This window comes from Molothrus aeneus, unplaced genomic scaffold, assembly GCF_037042795.1.
Source record: "Molothrus aeneus isolate 106 unplaced genomic scaffold, BPBGC_Maene_1.0 scaffold_34, whole genome shotgun sequence".
Classification (NCBI taxonomy): Eukaryota; Metazoa; Chordata; class Aves; order Passeriformes; family Icteridae; genus Molothrus; species Molothrus aeneus.
In genome coordinates, this window is record NW_027099005.1 from 1,337,071 (window position 1) to 1,358,491 (window position 21,421).

The following is a 21,421-nucleotide window of genomic DNA, read 5'->3' on the forward strand; positions in this document are numbered from 1 at the left end:
TGCTGCCGGGCAGCTTGGCCGGGCTGGGGCAGCCCCTGAGGGGCTGGGGCCATGAAGGGATGAGGGGCTGGGAAGCCCTGACAGGACACGGCAGTGGGAAGGCACAAGGGGGATGTGTGAGGGAGTGGGTGGCTGTAACATATGCTGGAGGGGGAGTGGGTTGGAGACAGCGAGAGCACTCACCCCGTTGTTCATGTGGCAAACAGAGAGCGTTTATTCTCAAGCCCTTCCTTCTAAAGGGTCTTTGAGAAACCCAGTCTGGATAATTTCATTGCTCTGATCTCTGTGCCTTGTCAGATTCTGGCCAGTGAAATGCTGCAGCCCTGGGAGAGATGTGACTGGGCGAGGCCCCTGGCAGTCAAACCAGGGCTGGTACATTCACACAGCACGAGCCAGCCTGCACTGTGACACACGGCAACAGAGTGCAAGGCACAGCTCCGGGTGCTCCCCAGGAACCTCAGCTCTGGAGCACTGTCTGCCCCAAGCTCCAGGGGCTGCAGTGGGAGCCCGGCTGGGCTCTGCCCTGGGGCCATCCTGCAGGGACTGCTGGACACAGGGAGCATTCCCTTGCCACAAACAGCCAAGCCAGGGCTGCAGGGCAGCTGCTGCAGCCCAGACTGCACTGTTGTGTGCTGTGCTCTGGGGCTGGGGCTCCCCGCACAGGGCACTGGGCTGGTGTGCCACAGGAGACACAGAAGCTTCAGCTTCAGCCTAACTGAGGTGGGTGCGTGGGCTGGGAAGAGTGGGGAGGCTCAAGGGGATTCACAGAGCTCATCCTGCTGCAAGGACAAGGAAAAGGGAGAGGGAGCTCAGCAGTGAGGAGAGCTGAGGGCTGGAGAGCAGCTCTGAATGACACTAAAATCCCACTGGACCTCTGAGACATTGCTGCTCCTCAGGCAGTGACAGGATGAGTCCCTAAACCTGGGGCTCTGCCTTCCTCATGGTGAGGGGCACCAAGGAAGGCAACAGTGTGATGGAGACTGCAATGGGCTGAGAACTCACTGGGGGAAAAGAGGGAGCAGTTGGGAAGTAAAAGGCAGGTGGAGGAGAGAACCGTTCAGAGAAGGGCTGAGCTACAACTTGAGCAAGCTGAAAAATGTCATTTGGGGTCATCCCAGATTGATTTCATTTCAGAAGTTACTGAACAAGTTTATTTTCTGGGGGGTGTCATGTTTTCCCTTGGAGCTGTACACTCTGCAAACTTGAGCTGTGCTGCCAAAATGCTCAAGCAAGTCTGTGCTGCAGGTCACACCATTTCTTCTTTGGCTGATTCTGGCCCGGTGCTCAGCTCCAGCAGAGCCCTGGCAGAGCCCAGAGCAGCCTCAGCAGCCGCAGAGCCCGGCTGCAAGGAGAGAAAGCAGAAACCACCCGTCAGCTGAAGGCTCCTGTGCCCTTGTCCCAGCCGCCCGCGGTGCCCAGGCCATGCTGGCTGTGCTCAGAGCGGTGCCCAGAGCTGCCCATCCCTGCTGCCTTTGGCACAGAGCAGGAGGGCAGGACATGTGCCCAGCCTGCAGCCAGCCAGGGCACATCCAGCCCTCAGCAGCTGCCCAGAGCAGGATGCTCCTGTGCTAGCTGCCATCTCCCAAAAGCTCTGATCCCACCCTGCCAAGCAGACGGGGACCCACCTCATGCCATCCCCCCCTTGAATGCTTCCTCTAGAAAAAGAAACATCAAATTATTGAAAATAGATTACAGACAATGGGACAAAAAAGAAAAAAGGTAAAAAATCTTATCTCTACCAGGGGCTTGAGGAAGGCCCAATCCCTGCATGCCAGGGAAAAACCCACCCACGGGTGAGGGAAGCCCAGGCTTTCTCCCTTCCCCCTGCACTGCCCCCCATAATAACAGTGACCCCAAAGCAAACAAGGGCAGTGGTGCAGCCCAAGCCCTTCCTTGCCTGCACAGCAAAGCAGCCCCTGCACAGCTTCTGGAGTCCCACCTCTGCTCCCACCATGGGGCTTTGTTTGTGTCGGGCTGGCTGCCCCAGCCCCAGCCCCAGCCCGGGGCACGGTGGGTGCTGGGGGCTGTTGGCAGGGCCAGGAGCCCACTCCCATTTCTACCCACCCCAGCCCATGCCCCAGCCCTGCCAAAAGCAGCTGGGCAGCGGCTGAAGGATCAGCTGCACCCGCCCCAGCAAAGGGGGAACCTTTGGTTCCTGGTTAGGCTGTGCAATGCCCAAATCGGGAAGCATCCCCCTGTGTGTGGACTCATCTGCGAATTTCCTGTGGAGCCTGGTTTTGAAGAAGGTGCCAGAATCCAAGTCCATCATCTTCAGCTGGTCAGTGGCCAGGTCCAGGAAGAGGTTGTCATCCTTGGTGTTGTCCTCGCTGTCTCCAGCAGCAGCATCCCCACCTGGTACAGCTTCTCCAGGGGCTCCTTCTCCTTCCCTGGGGTGAGACCAGGCTCTCAGGGTTCTGCCCAGGGCCTCAGCTGTCAGGGAACCAGGACAAGCAAAACCAGCTCAGATGGCAGCCACCAGTGCTGGGCAGAGCAGCTCAGCTCCAGCACAAGGTCTGTGTGTTCCCATCTGATGAGCCCTAGGCAGTGACACGGGCAGCACAAAAAAGTCTGGGTTCCTTTGCTACTGATTGCCAAGGCATGTGTGGGGCTGTAACTTACCAGGGCCCTGCATCAAAGTGTGCCTGTGGCTCTCTCCCTTCTTCTAGGGCAGATGAATATCCTGCATCCCAGGATGACAGAGCAGCTCTTCCAATGAGGGCCTTTCCACGTCCAGCGTGGATAAACACAAGATCAGATCTTGGCACTCTGGGCACAGAAACCAGAAACCGCCGGGCAGTTGGAGAAGGCTCCTGTTGGCTTTGCCCCAGTATTCCCATGGCCAGGCCATTCTGGATGCGCTCAGAGCTGGGCCTAAACTTTCCCATCAATTCCCTGTTTTGGAGGAGAGAGGAGAGCAGGACATGTGCCACCTCCTCAGCAGCTCCCAGAGCGGGATGGCCACGAGCCCGCTGCTGTCTCCCAGCACTGGGATTCCCCCCGTGGCCAGAGATGAGGATCCACCTTGAGAGAGCCCTTGTGGCAGCGAGAGCTGATGGTCCCAGCTGATGTTCTGGCCCCTCCTGAAAGGGTGCTCCCCACAGACCATCTGGTGCAGCAGGATGCCCAGGGACCAGATGGTAGCTGGCTTGCCATAGTACCAGCCAAAGTGGGTCCATTCCGGGGGGCTGTATGACCGTGTTCCTATGGAATAGAGATGGAGTTCAGCAGGGGGATGCTGCTGCTCCCAGAGCCTGGCCCCAGCATCCCTGGGCATGCGGGGGCTGCCCCAGTGGCACACGGGGTGACCACTGCCCTCTCGCCAGCACCTGGGACTTGTGTACAGACTTGGGGTTGGGAAAGAAGCCACTGGTGATGGAAGAGGGCTGTGGAAACCCTGGCAAGGCCCAACCATGACAAGGAAGAACCCACTCAGTGCTGGTGAAAAACCATGCTGTTGTGAATTCGAATGAGGCCTGATTTTGAGAAGGAAATAGGCTCTCATTTATCAAAACAAACTACAGAGGACAGGGAGTTTGAGATAAGCCCAAACTCCCACGCAACAACCCAAAGATAACAACATGTCCCAAACACGCTGGGTTCCCCCCCATATAGTACATCCCTCAGAAGGAGAGGAACCCCAACCCAACCAAACCCTCATTTTATAACCCCTCTCGGGTCCAGGATTGGTGGGGTTTGTTGACTGGTCATTTTCCGGTGTTCTTGTTGATCCTTATCGATATTCATTCTGGACCAATCATTTTCTCAGGGTGTCGAATGATTGCTCAAGTCCCCTGTCCAATCACCTCCCGCCCCCCTTCGACTATCGCCCCCACCAAACCCTGGACTTCCCCTCCCCAGGACCCACAACAAACACCCATCAACTCTCCCCAAAATAACAATTCCCAACCCAGCCCCAATTCAACACAAATTGAATGTAATAAGGAGCAGTACGTTTGTTCATTAATTAAATCAATAGCTAAATAATTATACAATATAAAAGCAATAACTAAATAGCTAAAACCGCTTGATTCTTAAATGTGCAGCCACACATGGTTGCTTGGCTTGCAGGAATCATATAGTGCTTTGGGAATTCCATGGTAAAGATATAACTTATAAGGAAAAGTTCACCCAGAGGGCACAGAGGAAGGCTGTAACAACAATCCTTAAACTCATAAGAATTGCTTAGGCTTGCAGGAATCGTATAGTGTTCTGAAAATTCCACTGTATAGGTATGCCTTATAAGGAAAAGTTCACTCAGCGGTTAAAAGAGGAGGACTTGGAGCCTTCATCCCACGACCACCAGAAGGCAGAAAAACACCCCCTAGCAACTGAACGGGGAAGCGCAAAAGACAGACCACATCATCCCTGAACCCGGGAGAAGAAGGCAATAAAAGGCGAACCTTGGGGATAGGAACGGTGCGAGCCTAGAGGAGCGGAGACTCCCGGCTGCCCAGCGCTGGACTTTGCTTATTCTTGCTTGCATAATAATAATAATAAAAAAATAATAATTGTATGATCCTTAAATCCAGTGAACTCGTTTATCACACCCATGAAATGTTTTGTCTCACGCAAAGAAGAAAGAAGCCACAAGCCAACACTCTTCTTTATTGCTACACTGTTTTCTTTGGTTACTTCTCTAATAGGAATGACTTTGGGGTGTGATTTGTTTGTTTCTCTCTTTCGTTCCTTGGGGCGCACGGCGGCTCCTCCGTTGGGTTCGCGGGGCAACGGAGGAACGGCCGCGAGCTCCGGCGGCTCCGCAGCAGCAGCAGCAGCAGCAGCAGACGCAGCAGCAGCAGCAGCAGCAGCAGCAGCAGCAGCAGCAGCAGCAGTGCTTTTCTTGATCGGTTTTCAGCTCGACTTTTCCCTTGCTCCGCATCCCCTTCTCCCTCCCACTCACTGTATTCCCGTCCCGTCCCATCCCGGGCTGTGCCGTCCATGTTCTGCCTCTCCCAGCCTGGCTGATGCTGCGTCCCGCAAGGTGCCCCTTGGCGGGGCCGCCCCGTCCCCACCCCTGCCCAGCCCGCCGTGGTTCCGCCTGGGCCGGGCTCTCTCCGTACCGGCTGTGGCGCCGCAGGAAGAGCCGCTTGCTCTGGTGCTGGCGGAGCATCGCAGTCTTTTGGCTCGGCCTGGCGCGGGCTCTGGCCCAGCCCCGGCCGAGGCCCCGGCCCCGAACGAAGCCCCTGCCGCGGTTCTGCCCGCAGCCGCTCCGCTGCCGCCCAGCTCCCGCCCCATGGCCGAGAGCGTGGCCAGCAGCTTCCCCGCTCCGAGCTCCGCCGCTCGCCAGCTCGGCCGCCGGCCCCGAGCCGCTGCAGCCCGGGGCGGCTCAGCAAGCAGCAGCGCGCCGGGCGGGCGGGTGCCCCGGGCAGAAGAGCAGCAGCGCGGTGCCCCCCGCACGGGCGGAGAAGCCTCCCTTGGGGCATCTCTACCGGCAGGGCCCGCTGCTGTGCAGTGGCGGCTGCGGCAGCATTTACTCCGGGACCCGGCTCGCCGACGGCGCCCCGGTAAGAGACGGGGCCAGCTCGCATGGCAGCGGCAGGCGGCGGGCAGCGGGCGGTGGGCGACGAGCTCAGCCCACTGCTCACCTTGGCTCGCAGGTGGCCATCAAGCGAGTGTCCCGGAGCGCATCTCGGAGTGGGCGCGGCTGGTGAGTGAGCGGGGCCAGCGGGAGGAGCCGGCAGGGAGGAGCCAGCGGGGCGGGCCGGGCGGGGCTGAGGCGAGGCCTGGCAGGGTGGCAGCCGGAACACTGCGAGGGCAGTGAGCGTGGAGTGAGCGGGGGCCGCGCAGCGCCCCGGGCCGGGCCATGGCGAGCCGCGATGGGGCTGGGCAGGGGCTGCCTGAGGCGCGGCGCAGCATCGGCCCCGCTGACGGCATCGTGGTCCCCTCGCAGCGCAATGGCGCCCTTGTGCCCCTGGAGCTGGCGCTGCTGTGGATGGTGTCGTGGCCTGGCTCCACGGCGTCGTGCGGCTCCTGGACTGGTTCGACGTGCCCGAGGGCTTCGCCCTGGTCATGGAGTGTCCGCAGCGCAGTGAGGACCCCTGGTACTTCCTGCACGAGCGGCGGTTCCTGACGGAGCCCGTGGCGCGGGGGCTGTTCCGCCAGGTGCTGGAGGCCGTGCAGCACTGCAGCGGCCGCGGCCTCCTGCACCGCGACATCAAGGCCGAGAATGTCCTCGTCGACCTGGCCACGGGCGAGGCGAAGCTCATCAACTTCGGCTGCGGCACGATCCTCCAGGACACGTTCTACACCTGGATGTCAGGTGAGCCCAAGCCGGGGCCCAGCTGGGCAGCTGAGTTCCCCGCTTTGCTGGCAGAGGGGGAAGAGGGGGGAAGGAAAGAGGGGGAATCCTTCTTCAGCCAGCTGCAGCCAAGTTGCTTTTTGGCAGGGCAGGGGCTGGCTGTTGTGGAACGGGAGCTGGCTGGGAGGGAGGGAAGGAAGGCAGGAGGGAGCAGCATGGGCCTGATGAGCTGCGCCTGTGTCCCATAGGAATGCCGGAGTACAGCCCACCAGAGTGGATCCTCTTTGGCTGCTACCATGGCCAGCCAGCCACTATCTGGTCCCTGGGCATCCTGCTCTATGAGCTGGTCTGCGGGCACCTTCCTTTCCGCACCAACAAGGACATCGTCCAGGGCCAGCTCGTCTTCCCGCCCCGGGTGTCTCAAGGTGGGGATGCGCCTTCAAGGCACGAGGGGAAGAACGGGGTTGGGAGGGGCACCTGGCACATAAGCATCCTGCTCTTGCAGCTGGTGAGGAGGTGGATCTCCTGGGCTTAGCTGGAGGAGGTGGCACCTGTGCCTCTGTGCTGGTGTCCTCCGCAAGAGAGGATCAATAGGAAGCTTTTGGGTGCAGCTCTGAGCACTCCTGGTGTTGCCTGGGCACTGTGGAATGTGGGAGAGCACGGACAGGAGCCTTCTGGTTTCTCTCTGCAGAGTGCCAGCACCTCATCAGGTGGTGTTTATCCATGGACCCCATACACAGGCCATGCTTGGAGGACCTTTTTGAGCATTCTTGGCTGCAGGAGCCCTGCCTGGCCCAGGAGACAGCAGAGATGCATCCTGAGCACAGTAGAATCCAGAAGCCCAGCAAGCAGCAGCAGCACGCGTCTCGTGGCACTGGAAAAAAACCCCGGAGCGTTTCCCTGCGGCCGCGGCGCGGAGGAGAGAGTGCAGCCAAGGAGATGCTGCTTCCGCTAGTCCCCACGAGCTGTGGAGGGAGCGGCTCCGTGCTGCCCGTCCTATTGGAGAAGTGGTGGCAGTGCAGTGAAGGTGACACGGATTGGGACAGAGGAAACATCCCCCTGCAGCTCAATGGCATCGTGATGTCCCCGCAAGCCGAGGCACAGCTGGCGTGTTCTTCTGGAGCACGACGTGGAGCTGGGAACACCGTCCTGGAGCTGGCCACTGGCGGGGCAGAGCCAATTGGTTTTGGCTGCGGCCCCTGCATGAAGGACACGCTCTGCACTCCGATGAAATCAAGATGAGTCCCCAGCCGGCGCAGGGGCGGGGGGATGCTGGTGCTTCCAGGCACGGCAGGGCTCGGCCTGGCCACGTGCCGGAGGTTCCCTGCCCAGCAGCGCCGGGGAATATTAATTTTTCTGCTGGCCGCCGAGCTGCTTTTTGGCGGGACAGGGGACGGATGTTGTGGAAGGGGAGCCGGCTCCTGGCCTTGCTGACAGCTTCTGCCAGCCAGCCTGGCACGGGCTGAGGCGGGGGCAGCCAGCCTGACAAAAGCATCCATCCATGTGGATGGGGGGTGGCAGAGGGGGGGACGGGTTCTGTAGCCGTGCCCCAGCTGGTCTGCTCTGCAGGCCCTTGAGGAAGAGGTGCGTTTACGGGCAGGAAAGGTGGGGATTTTCCCCACCTCTGAACAGGTTTAATTCTCACATGGAGTGGTCAGACCCTCCTCAGGCCTGTGAAACGGTGACAGGTTTTGTGCTTTTTCTTGTTTCCAGGTCTTGTTTTGAATTGGCTTTCATGCAATTGTTCTTTTGTTTTCCCAGGAGGATTACACCTGGTGCCCAGACCGGACAGGGAAGCGCCTGCAGCGTCCGTGGAGCGCGTCCAGTGCCAGCGCTGCCCCAGGGGCCACGGTCTGCGGGGACAGCCCCTTCCAGAAGGACGAGGACCTGGTTTGGGATCGGCTCCTCTCCTGGCAGCAGCTCTCCAGAGGTGGGCAGCCGGCTCCACAGCTCGGCTGGCAGAAGGGCTCCGGGCAGATGGCAGCAGGCACACGGGCATCCCGCTCTTGCAGCTGCTGAGGAGGTTGCTGTGCCATGATTAAGCAGAGGAGGTGGAACGTGGCCTGCCACGCTGCCCTTCTCTAAAAACAGAGAATGGGTCGGGAGGTTTGGGCTCTGAGCACAGCCAGCAGCCTGGCCCGGGCACAGGCCATGGCGGGACAGGGGGACAGGAGCCTGCTGCCACTGACCGTGGCTCTCTGGTTTCTCTCCGCAGGCTGCCAGCACCTCATGCCATGGGAACGGCACCGCTCGGCCTGCCTGCCTGGGAGGGCTGGAGGGCGGCCGGTGTTCATTTGCTGTCAAAATAAATTTGTTTGGGTTTTTTTTGTCATCGTCATCATCAGAGCGTTTCTTTCCTCCTTTTCCAAGCTTTTGGCCTCCCTTTCTCCAGGGTAATCTTTTTGTGTCCATCCTCAGCCTCTTGATGGCATTTGGCAGGGGGGGTTAAGCAACATGAAAAATTCAACAACAGCTCCTGTAGCCAACTGCAGCAGCTCCTTCAAGAGCCCCTTCCAGTGAGGTCTGCACGTGCTTTGCAAAAGGAAGTGCTTTGCAGCGATGGGGTTGTCGCCCTGCTGCAAAAGCTGGGAGGAAATCAGAAATGGCAAAATGCCAATTTGGCTCAACCACCACCCAGGTTCTTCATCTTTTCCCTCTGCTCCGTGATAGGCAGGCAGGGCTGGACTCCAGGAAAGTTCAAGTTCTTGGTGCTCCCTGGCATCAAAGTGATCCAGTAAACTCTTGTATGCAGGGACTGCAACAGGGCTACTTGTCAGAACCCAGGAAATTCCTCTGGCTGCCCTGGAGGACTCGAGCCCCTGTCCAGGGGGCACAGAGACCTTGGCACAGAGCCTAAGACCCCTGTGCCTTTAATTTAGCCCTTGGATAAAACGATTACCAACCTTATATGAAGAATTGCGAGCCATGAAAGTTTTAAGTAGAATGAAAATGAATTTATCATGGGGTGAAAAATAGATTTTTGGGGTTTCTAGATGGGGATTCAGGGGGCAAGTTGGAGCAATCGGGGTGTGTCCAGCCTTTCTCCTTCTTCTTCTTCTTCTTGGCCTCCATCTTCTGCTATGATGTTGACACTTTTAGATTGGTCTAGAGTAGAAGCTCACAGTCTAACATAGGTGATAGGTATTGGAAAAGAATTGTAAATATCGTACATGTAGTTTTTAGTATAAAAAGATAACACCGCCTTGGGGCCGGCAGAATGCCTCTGACTGTCTTGCTGAGCGGACCTCATCAGGACAGGAGAAAGAATTTTATAGATAAGATACAATAAACAACCTTGAGACCAAGAACGGAAGAGCTCTGACTCCTTCTTCGAGCACCAGGCTGGGAGAAGAGACTTTCTAACGTATATCAGGGTCACTCTGACCAGCTAGAGATCCTGAGATCTCCTAAGAAATATTTTTTGGGTCCTTTTAAATGTTGTTATTTTCTTATATATGTTCAGCTGTTCTAAGAAGTTACTCGCAAGGTCTCTAGGAGAAGATTTTTTAGTAAATAAAGAAGGGGGAGTTGTGGGGGCCAGAGATCCAGCCAGAGAAGAGCTTGCTGTGCTCCCCTGGAGGGCCAACTCCTGACCCACTGACTTTTTAGTTTGGGCGAGCAAATATGACCCCCAGCTGCCTTTGCAACTTTATGTTGATCCCCCAGTACTCATTGGTCCTTCCCTTTGTGTTCTGCCCCTAAGCCCTTATCCCATTGGTTACCAGTTTTGTCCCGCCCCTTGCCTTCCCTATATAATCCTGTTTTTCCCTGGTTCTGAGAGTTTCTGTCCCTGGCTCCCTATGCAGAGTGCCCTGCTCTTAATAAAGGCTTCTTCTCTGTGGAATGCCATGCAGAGCTCCAGCCTTTTTTCTCCGTGTCACCTGAAGAAGGAAGCTGAACATCACACGCTGGTCTGGGAGGAGGATGTGCCTGTGCCCCTGAGCTGTCCTTCTTAGGAGGCTCTTCAGGAAGGTTGTGGCACCCTTACCACGGCCACCCTGCCGCCACAGCAAGCAAGAGCCTCAGAAACGCCCTTGTTCCTAGAGGCTGTTCTTGTTCACTTGCTACCAATGAGTAATTTGGGATCACAGCCACCAGGACAGTCCTGGAAGCCCTGGAAGTTACCTGCTGAAATACTCAGCATCAGTCAATTAACAATACAGAGTGCAATACACATACTCCAGCCACATGGCTCTGTCCCATGAGCTTCTCCGTGACTGGATGTGACATGTTTGGGGATTTCTGCTCTTTGGGCATTTGTTTCCTCTTGCATTTCATTGGATTGAGGCAGTTGTTGCATATAGGTTTTATGGGCAATTTTTTTCCTCCATAGTTAGAGTAGAAAAGAATACAAGGAGAGTAGAATAAAATACAGCAGCATGCTCAGTTGGTTTATTAAAATCAATGAGTTAGAAAGTAGTAAGCAGCTATGGAACTGAGGAAAAGGGAATATTAATAGACTATGATAAAACACTCGACAGAAAACACAGTTATGCTAAAGAGTCTCCTTCTCCTTTTGCAGAAAGGCCCCTCACCGAGGACATAACCAGGGTGGTACAGAAAGCTGCATCAAGAGCTTGTGGGGGGAAAGGGAGTTCTTTGTGTTGTAATGCCTATGGAAATTCTGTGCAGTGACAGAGCTCTTGTAAGAGCTGTAAATTGGTACAATGCCTTCAGGCCTAAATTCAAGCTAGAAGCATGCTCCCAGAGCAGCAACCTTTCTGTCACTGCTCTTGGACTGCAGCTTCAGAAACAGGCAAGACAGACCTCAGCTTCGAAAATCTAAAAGCTCCTTTTCGGTTCCTTGATCAGATTCAGGATATACTAGATTGCCAAGCAGTATGTATTCTATTTGCCACCTGTATGCCAGTTGTCTTCTGTTAATTGGGCAGTTTTCCTTATCTCTTCCACAGCCAATCCTCCCTCCAGGGGAGACATCTGCTGATAATGGGCTATTGAATGTCACTGCATGGCTGAGAAGAACTACAGCATCCCATTGGGAGATGCTCCGCCCAGAGGGAGGAGCCAAGCATTCCCACCCAGATATAATCTTGAAATTCTGGAACACCAGCACAGCTTCTCCACTGGATTTCCCAGAAGAACAGCTGCCTCTTCCACTGGATCTTCAGAGGAAGACTACACCTTTCTACAGGATCCCTGCTCCAACAGAACCACACCTGACACTCCAGGAGGGCTGCAGCCACAATTCCAATTGGACTGCTACCAACACCGTGACCCACAGGGTGTCAGGCTGTATTCTGACTCTGTCAGTGCTGTTTTGGTTTACTGCATTGTTTATTTTATCTTTTTATTTTCTTCCCTAATAAGGAACTGTTATTCTTGATTTTTTCCTGAGAGCCCCCCTTAATTTAAAATTCATGACAATTCAGAAGGAAGGGATTTACATTTTTCCATTTCAAGAAAGGCTCCTGCCTTCCTTAGCAAACACCTGTCTTTCCAAACCAAGACAGAGGATCCACCTGTGTTATACATGTAAATACGTAACACAAAAAAAGCAAGAGCCTCAAAAAGGCAAAACAGCTTGGTAATTTGTAGAAAGTAACTTTGATCAAAACCAAAATGTGTTAATAGATCGGTCTGAAGATGACATTCACAATTTTCCTGGTGATATTGTGCACTGTACTGTAACAGTGGATAGTAACTGGACATAGCCAGTAGGATAACTGGATATGCTTTTCAAACTTAGTATTCATTGAATTATTCATTGAATTCTCATCCTTCTGTACACTTCAGCTCTGCTGTAAACTTCAGAGACATTTTTTCACAAACTTCTAACAAGTTACTCTGGATCCATAATTCCTGAGACCAAAGGGAGTCCAAATGTCAAGTGGGATTACTCTTTCTCAAAGCCTGGAGTCACACAGAATGAAGCAGTACTTAAATCATCGTGTGCATCTCATACACGTAACAGTCCAGTTACTGAACATCTGCAATAATTTTTTGACTTTTGCTACAAATTACCTTCAAGAATAAGCTACAAATAATATCTTGAACCTGTTTAAATTCAGGGGTGGCATTACAATTGCCCTAAAAAATTCGAAGGGCACCTAGTGCTGTTGCAGTAATACAAGAGAACTGTAAGTGTGTATTACTAGTTGTTATTCATATTAGGTAAAAATGGATCAGCTCAGCTTTGCAAAGCAAGAAACAAGTCACGGAGAGTTGAAATGATGGAGTTGGGACAGTGTAGCCAGTCTGCTTTTTGTGAGAGATGCTCTTAAGCAGTGGCAGTAGTAATGTACTCATCTCCTGTAACTTTGCTCCTTGTGATCTACTATCCACCTCTGCTATTTTTTCTGCTCTTTTTTTTTTCTTTATTTCTTCAGCTGAGTACCAAAAGGAAACACAGAACTGCAGTGTTGCTACCAAAATAATAGATCTTTTTTTCAAACTAAAAAATACCGAGAGCTTTTAGAAAACACAACAGAAGTGTTGCAAAGTATAAACAATACAAGATATTGAAGAGTATTTTGACATTACACTACATCAGCCAAAGAAATGGATAGTAGGGCTTGAGGAACAAGGATAGAAATGAAGTTTTGTTAAAAGGGCTTATTTTGGTCTCTATGTGGTAACTGTCATCACCCTGATGTAAATACTTCACAATCTATTTAAATTTTCCTAAGTTGTATTATTTTGTAATCAGCTATGATTTTTTAAATTTCTCCTGCACCCATAACTGAATGATCTGAGCACAATCTCCAAACAAGACAAATGGTAAAGTAGCAAAGGGCTGCAATAACTGAGCAGCCAACAGGATAAGCCACACTGGCATCTCTTGGCTTTACCAAATCCTCTGTGAGTGCTTTCCTTTCTTTCCCTCTTTGGTTTAAAATGCAACACATTTTCATTCCTTCTGATGACTCACCTCTGAAAGAAAAAGGCAGTAGCTGTTTTTGGCAGGGTAAGTTGCATTTGCAAATTGGCTCACCTTGTTGGCAGCAGAACTGCATTTTTTCTTATCAAAGCTGCTCATCAGCTTGAGTGGGGAGAAGGCGCAAAAGGATGAGAGAGGCTGGTGCAGCTCTGATGGTGTGAGGATCCAATGGTGCAAAGAGCTGGAAGGTGAAATCCCTTTTCTTGAGTTCAGGGTCATTAGGGAGAGGGAGGGTGTGCCTGAGAGCTCAGTTCTGTCAGCCATATTCACCTAGTAAAAGGTTTTTTTCCTGCACCTGTGTGTGTGGCCAATGCCCAGGGATGGCAGCTCTTTCTGTTGTGGGGGCGTTGCAGCCTCCAACTGCAGACCATGCAAACTGAGCTGCATTGAAATGTGTTCTCCAGGGCTCCGTTTTGGGGCTGGTCCTGGTTAACATCTTTATTGATGATCTGGAGGAGGGCATTGAGAGCACCCTCAGTAAATTTGCAGATGCCCAGTTGGGTGGGAGTGTGGATCTGCTGGAGGACGGGAAGGCTCGGCAGGGAGACTTGGACAGACTCAATCAATGGGCCGAGGACAGGGGCGTGAGGTTCCACAAGGCCAAGTGGCACATCCTGCAGGTCACCAGCCGCCTCAGGGTGAGCCAAAGTGTGCCCAAGGGGGCAAGAGGCCAATGGCACCTGGCCTGGATCAGCAGCAGTGTGGGCAGCAGGAGCAGGCAGCGCCTGCCCCTCTGTGCTGGGCACTGCTGAGGCCACACCTCGAGTGCTGTGTCCAGCTCTGGGCCCCTCGGGAAAAAGGACATTGAGGGGCTGAATGTGGCCAGAGAAGGGCAGCAAGGCTCACGAAGGCTCTAGAAAACATGGCCCATGAGGAGTAGCTGAGGCAGCTGGGTTTGTTCATACTGGAGAAGAGGCTCAGGAGTGTTTATAAGCAAAAAATCTGCCAATTTTTTTTGTGAGAAAAAAGTTACAAAAACTAGTCAGACCAGTGTTGCTGCTAAAGTGCTACCTGGTTATTATGATAATTATGAGTCATTGTCATTAATGGTTCTTTTTTCTGTATCAGTAAAGGCCCTGGCTAGGGCTAAGGTAATGGCTCTTCCACCAAGACAGTGAAGGGAGGGGACTTCCCCAGACAGTGAGGAGAAGGGATGAGAGGTAGGAAGGGGGCATGCAAAATAGCCTCAGGACCAGCATGCCATGAGAAGCTACTACTCCAAACTTACTGAAAAGACCCCCAAAACAACAAGCCAATATAGAGTTGGGAAATTGGAGTGATGTCTGGACGTGAGGAACAGAGTGCTGGGCCTGCAGAGATGCTGAAAACCTTCATTGCCCCTCACCCTGAGCAGAAAATCCTCTCAAACCGGGACTCAGAGAGAGAGAAAGAAGCTGTAGAGATCAACATCTGGGTCATGCCCAAAAGGCTCCCACGAGGACTGGACCCCCAGCTCTGCCCCTAATGGATAAAGCTGCGCAGATCCTCCTCCTCTGAGTCACTCTGGGAAAGATGATGGAGACTGCAGACCTGTCGAGCTTCCCAATCTTGAGCTGATCACTTTTAATAAAGGCATTAAAAGCAAAAAAAGTCTCCTGCCCTGTTTATTTCAGCTGGGGTTTGTCCGGGATAGCCACACCAGAAGAGGACACCGGGACTGGCCATCTTGGACCTCGAGGACAGCTGGCCATCAGGACCAGAGAGATCGGCTTGGGACCAGTGACGCTGAGGAGCACCGGACTGGTGAGAAATCCGGTGGCGGGAGGAGGAGAGGAGCGAGTGTGTGTGTGAGTGAGACGAGGGCCGGGCCCTCGGAGCGAGAGTGGACCCCTCAGTGCCGCGTTTCCGGACTCCTGCGAAGGGCCCGGCCGGGAACAGGGGGAAGCGCATGGAATCAGCGTGAGTGAGTCGTCCCCTAAGGGGGAGAGAGGGCCCCCCCTCCGGGCGTGCGGAGGAAATAGTTGTATGAGTGCCACGCACCCCCAGAAGGCCTGACAGAGGGAAGTCAGGCAGATTGCAAGTCCTGAGGAGGGTTTGGGCAAGCTCACAAGCCCTGCAGGCAAATTCAGTCCTGACAAAGGGATCAGGCACAAATCCCAGCGAAGGAAGCTGGGGTTTGTTTTTAAGTCCTGATACGGTGAGGCCTGACATTTGGAAGGTTAGGCAAACTAGAAATCAGGCAGTTGTTTTTCCTGACAGAGGGGAGTCAGGCACGAACCGGCTTCTTACGTCAGGATTTCGCGTTTTCAAGTCCTGATAGATATAAGACCTGACATTAGTAAAGTTAGGCAATCAAGAGATCAGGCAGTTGTTTCAGGGTAAAGTCCTGAGCATCAGGCAAATAAATTTTTCTTGAGATTACCTGTCAGTAGAGGCACCTTTGGGATTTTTTTCTGTTGAGACCCGAAAAATGGGAGGGTGTAATAGTAAAAAGACAGGCAAGAGACTGAGGAATATACCTCCCAATAGCCCCTAGGGGGAACTGTTAGAGAAATGGCATTCTATAGAGGCCACAGAGGGATTAGATAAGGTGAAGATGATCCACTATTGTGTAGAAGTCTGGCCAGAATTAGAGGTGCAAGGAGGATGGCCTTGGTGTGGGGCAAGGGACAAGTGGATGTGCCAACAACTGACTCATTGTCTGACAGCTCGAGGAGATACCGATCCTGAGCAATTATTGTATGTAGCTTGCTGGTTAAAGAATGCTATTGGGGATGAAGGGGTGCGAATTTGTAAGGTACAGAAGAAAGAGGGGAATGAAGGAGAGGATGCTGGAATTGGTAAAAGATGGGACCCCCTGGATTATTTGCCTCCTGCCCCTCCACTTTATAATCCTCTTCCTCGGGCACCTCAAATGGCAGGTCCGATTCTTCCCCCGGCTGCCATCTCATTACCGCCTGCTCAAATTCCTCCTTCTACCTCTTAGGCTTCCCCTATGGTAGACCCAGTATCTCCCCTAGTAACCACTCCCTCACCACCCCCTTTGGCTCCTCCAGTTCCTTCTGCACCACCACAAGTGCCTGCCTACTCCACCTGCTGCATTCTCCACCCCTTCTCCAGCTCCACTTAATACATACCCAAGCTCTTCTCCCCCTCCTATTGCTGTCCCTTTACCTCCTCCTAGTTGGGACACAAATGTCACCTTGCCCAGTAAACAGCTATCACCAAATACACCTGCTGATCTGCAGAAAGTTCAGGGTAACCCTGATATCCCTCAAACTAGTAGCATGGCGTCTGAAGATGGGCTGTACTGCAGTACCAGATCCAAGACCTCCAAGGCAGAGAGACTTTTTCCCCTCAGAGAAGTTCCTATGGGAGGAGTAGTGGGAGGTGTTTGCTTTGTGAATGCTCCTCTAACAGCTTCTGAGGTGAGAAGATTCAAGAAAGAGTTAGGGAATTTAGCTGAGGACCCAGTGGGCATAGCCAACCAAGTGGATCAATTCTTAGGCCCAAATATCTACACTTGGGGGGAGATGAATTCCATTCTAAATATATTATTTTCCCCAGAAGAGGTCCAGATGATTAGGGCGGCTGGCATAAGAATTTGGGAGAAAGAGAACTGTCCGGGACCCCAAGTGCCATCAGGTGAACAGAAATTGCCACTGACAGATCCCAGCTGGAACCCTAACCAGGAAGAAGGGAGGAAGGCCATGATGGAATATAGGTCTTTGATAATATGAGGGATCAAAGAGTCATTTCCCAAAGGAACTAATACCAAATTAGTATTAGAACTAATACTGAATTTGAGGGGGCACAAGAGAAGGATGAAGCTCCTGCTGCTTGGCTTAATCGCCCAAAGCGGAACTTCCAATTGTACTCTAGAATAGACCCAGACACCACAGAAGGTCAAGTGCTACTAAAAGTCCAATTTGTTACCAAATCTTGGCCAGATATATGGAGAAAACTAGAAAAAAATGAAGATTGGCAAGAGAAGGACAGAAATGAGTTATTAAGAGCAGCATTGAAAGTGTATTTAAGGAGAGACTGAGAAAAAGCAAAGGCCAAGGCCAAGATCATGGTTGCCATAGCTAAAGAAAGTGAGGGGTGGGTGGGTCCACCACCAGGAGGAGGCAAAGATAGGCCAGGACTGTCAGGTACAAGAGAGATAGAGAGACCTCAAGTCCCTTTGAGTGAATGACACTGCTATTATTGTGGAGAGGCAGGACACGTCAGGAAGTTTTGTAGAAAGCTCAGTCTCGATGAGGCAATAGCCAGGGAACAAGAAGCCTTGGAGAGGGTTCTTAGAGGTGATGATTAAGGGTGACAGGGGCTTTACACTTTAGGGGACCCGATGCAACATCTAGAAAAGCCCTTGGTAAACATTGAGTTGGGACCTCTAAATGAAGAATTTGAATTTTTGGTTGGATACAGGAGCAGATAAGTCCTGTCTCAACAAAGTACCAAAAAGTATAGTAAAATACCCAAAAACATCTGAGGTGAGACAAAAACAGCTAGGTAGAAGGATATCCAATAGCATTAGGACTGGACAGTAGCACTAAACTTGTAATAAGTGATGTGAAAGTAAAAGGTACCTTATTGTTGTCTGTTGTGTGTGTGAGAGTGAGTCACAAACAAAGTCAGCCTCAACTTCCCGGGCAGGTAGGAAGGGGGCAGTAGAAAGAGTGTGTGTGACCTGCAAACCAGACCAGTGTTCCCCGGTGTGTGAGGGGGCCGTAGCTGTAAGAGCGTGAGTGACACGCAGGCAGCCTCACAGGTGAACGGGCACCGGAGGCAGCAGAGCCAGGGCCCTTCCAGAAGGCCCGGAGATATTGAGAGCTGGAGGCCAACCCCAAGGCGAGGGGGGGCCACAGGGACCCGTGATTTTCTGGCAATGAGGATCCACTTTGTGTCTTGAGGGTGTGAAGGAATGTGTGAAGGTGAATGAGAAATAAAAGTGAGTGAATGTAGACGAATTAAAGTATTGTTGTGCATTGTAAGTTTTACCACATCTCCTTGGAGGGAGGTGTATTGTGTTGAAAAGCAGTGTGGGGAAAAAGTTTGTTTTAGATGCAAGGAGTTGAAAGAAAAGTGGTATTTCAGCTGTTAGTGAAAGTGAGAAACAGAGGCAGGGGATGAATAGATAAGATCTTGAAAATTGAACAGCAAACCAGTAAGTTAGATGCCGAGAAAAATGGGAGAATAAAAGCATGCTAGAAAAGATACCCCCAAGACAGCCCTTTGGGAGTTAAGTTAGCTAACAGAAATACAACTCCTTGCAAAATACAGAGTAGGCAGAAATTGATGAGAGAAACATGCAAGCTATGGAAAAAGGGAAATTAACAAATTATACATAACATTAACCCAAGAAATTGGGTTTTGATAAAATCATAGTAGACCATTAATGCCTATATTTGAAAGCCCCTTTCAGGTACTCCTCATTGCTAATTCGACTCTGCGGACCAGAGGAAAACGTTAGACCCACATCATCAGATTCCACACCACTCTCACTCCCTGGAATTGGACCAAGATTCAACATCAGTTTCACCCCCTGGCATTGGACCAGACTCCACACCACTCTCCCTCCTGGATTGGACCAGACTCCACACCACTCTCCCTCTGGGATTGGACCGGACTCCACACCACTCACCCTCTGGCATTGGGCCGGATTCAATGTCAGTTTCACCCCCTAGAATTGGACTAGATTCCACATGACTCACCCCCTAACTCAGGACAGGAGTCAACCACATCACGAGTTAATTCACCTGAGTATACCATTATAAAAGGACCAAAAGACTTAAAGTTGACTCTCAAAAGGAAGAGCCCAAAAGACTGATGAACTGAATAAGAAAAGAGTTTGGTATCAGAACCATACCTTATCTTAAAGTGTTATAAGACAGCTCTGTGTTTAAAATAAGTTTGTAAAAAGTTAAAGACTGTTAATAAGTAACTCTGGTTAAGTTCCCCCAATTTAGTTCCAAAGACTCCAGGTTAATCCTCTACAGACCACTCCCCTAAGAGAAACCAAAATTAGTAAGGAACGGACCAAGAGAAGTTTAACCAGAGAAGCGGGGAGAAGGGACTCTAAAGAGCTTGGAAGCTTCTTCTTGGTAAAGTTCCCCAAGAGGCAAGGTCGGGTGGGCCGGTCGTGCCAGATGACCCATACCAGATTCTTGGGAAGAGCAGTAATGATGGCTCTAATTGCTGGTGGTGCTCTGGGGAGCCCAAGAGAGCCATGCAGTGAGTGCTACCAACCCCTCTTTGAGGAGGAAGAAGTGAGCTCCTTGTCCAGAGTCCACACCAATTCTAACCCGAATTGTGTTAACCTCCCCCAATGTATTGGATAGTCCAGAATACCACCACTTTTAGGCAGCAACTCCTGGGAGAGTGCCCTGTAGGAGAAACCTGGTTGTGCTTGAATGTGATGCTACTGAAGCAAGCCTGGTAGATCAGGTCAAAGAGAAAGAGACAGTAAAAGCAATAAGAGAACAAGACCATTTAGAGATACCCCGAGGTAAGAACCTATTCATAGATTCAGTGAAAAAAGTTAGCCACAAACTAAATTTAACTGATTGTTGAGTTTGTACTCAGATGACCGAAATTTGGCCATGGGAGAAGATTAATCTAAGGCTATTAGAAATCTGTAACTGGATACAGAATAACTCAGAATTTAGTATTAATTTAGTATTAAGGGGTACAGTACACCAGTAAAAAGAATGGTCTGTAAATGGCATTTAGCAGTAAAGAACTCTGCTACCCAGCGGATCCCAAGAGATCCAAATAGATTTTGGTCTGTTGAAAGAAAAGAACAAGTGTATCTACCATGAAGCATATGAATTTTATGAGTATACTGAAGAAGGGATAAACCCCTTTTGGGGAATGAAAGCCATTTCTAAATATTGGGAATGTCCAACAGAACCTAAGCATACATTTTGGGGGGCCCCTAAACACCTGTTTTGGATCTGTGGTACTACAGCATACACTAAATTGCCAGGAGACTGGTCTGGCAGTTGCACCATTGGAATGATAAAACCATCGCCCACCTGGGAGTGACATCCCTAAACATATCCAAAAATTTAGGCATTTTTCCTTATAAATAAAATTCAATTAATTAATAAAATGATAATTATATTATTCTGATAGTATTATTCAAATTAATTACCTAATTTGTATATTTATATTAAAAAATCTATACACTTTTAGCAACCAGGAAAATTATTGGTCATTGGTTCTAAGTAACACAATTCCCTTCATTAATTCATTAAGCTCTATTGGGTATTTAGTTCTTCCTCTTTATGGTAACTAATATTCTTTGTAGACCTTTTGCCATCATTTTTATCATCTTTTTTGTCGCATATGGTCAAGAGGAGGCACTTTGGGGTCCATGGAGACATTTCTGGGGCTCATTTGTGGCAATTTTGGGTCTGGGGAGGGAATTCAGAGAGAACTTGAGGGTCTGGAGGACACTTGGGGAAGCCAGGTGGGCACTTGGACGGGGCACTCAGGGATTCTGAGGGACAGTTCGGGGTCCGGGACAGCACTTGGGGGTCCAGGGGGGCCCTTTGAGGTCAGGGAGGGGAATTCGGGACCCTTCGGGGTCCGGGAGCGCCCTTGGGAAGCTCGAACGGGGCTCTCTGGGGCGCGGGGGCTGATTGGAGTTGTAGGCGCAGGGTATCATACGGTTTAACGGGGCCGCAGAGCATCACGGGAGTTCGAGGCGCAGCTGCAATGGCTCTCCGAGAGTCGCGGGGCATGACGGGAGATAAAGTTCCGGCTGGAATAGCGCTGGACGTGCGCCGCGGAGCATGATGGGAGCTGTAGTCCTGGAAGTGGTTGGAACGCGGCGTTTGGGGGTCCGGGAAGGCTCTAGGGCGACACTTTTGCGTCCAAGCCGTGACTTGAGGTCCTCGGGAAAACCTAAACGGCTCGGGAATCCGTGGGGGGAGTTCGGGGAGCTCTAACCGGGCTCTTTAGGGCGCGGGGTACGGCAGGAGTTTTAGGCGCGGGACTGTGTTCTGAGGGGCTCTGGGGCCGCGGGGGATGAGAGGAGACGAATTCCCAGAAGTGGCTGTACCGGGCATCTGTGGGGTTGGGAGCACTCAGGGGAACTGGGGACGCCTTTGTGGGCTCCCAGATAGGCACTGAGGGGGCACTGAAGGATCCTGGAGGGTCTAGGGGACACTTATGGGACAGATGGGGGCGGATCCCGGGGTTGTTGGGAGCGTGGGGCATGACGGGCGTTGCAGTCCCGGCTGCAATGGGGCTGTATCCGGCCGCGGGGCATGATGGGAGTTGTAGGCAAAAGGAAAATATGGCAGCCGTCTAGGCACCGCCCCCAAGCCCGATCT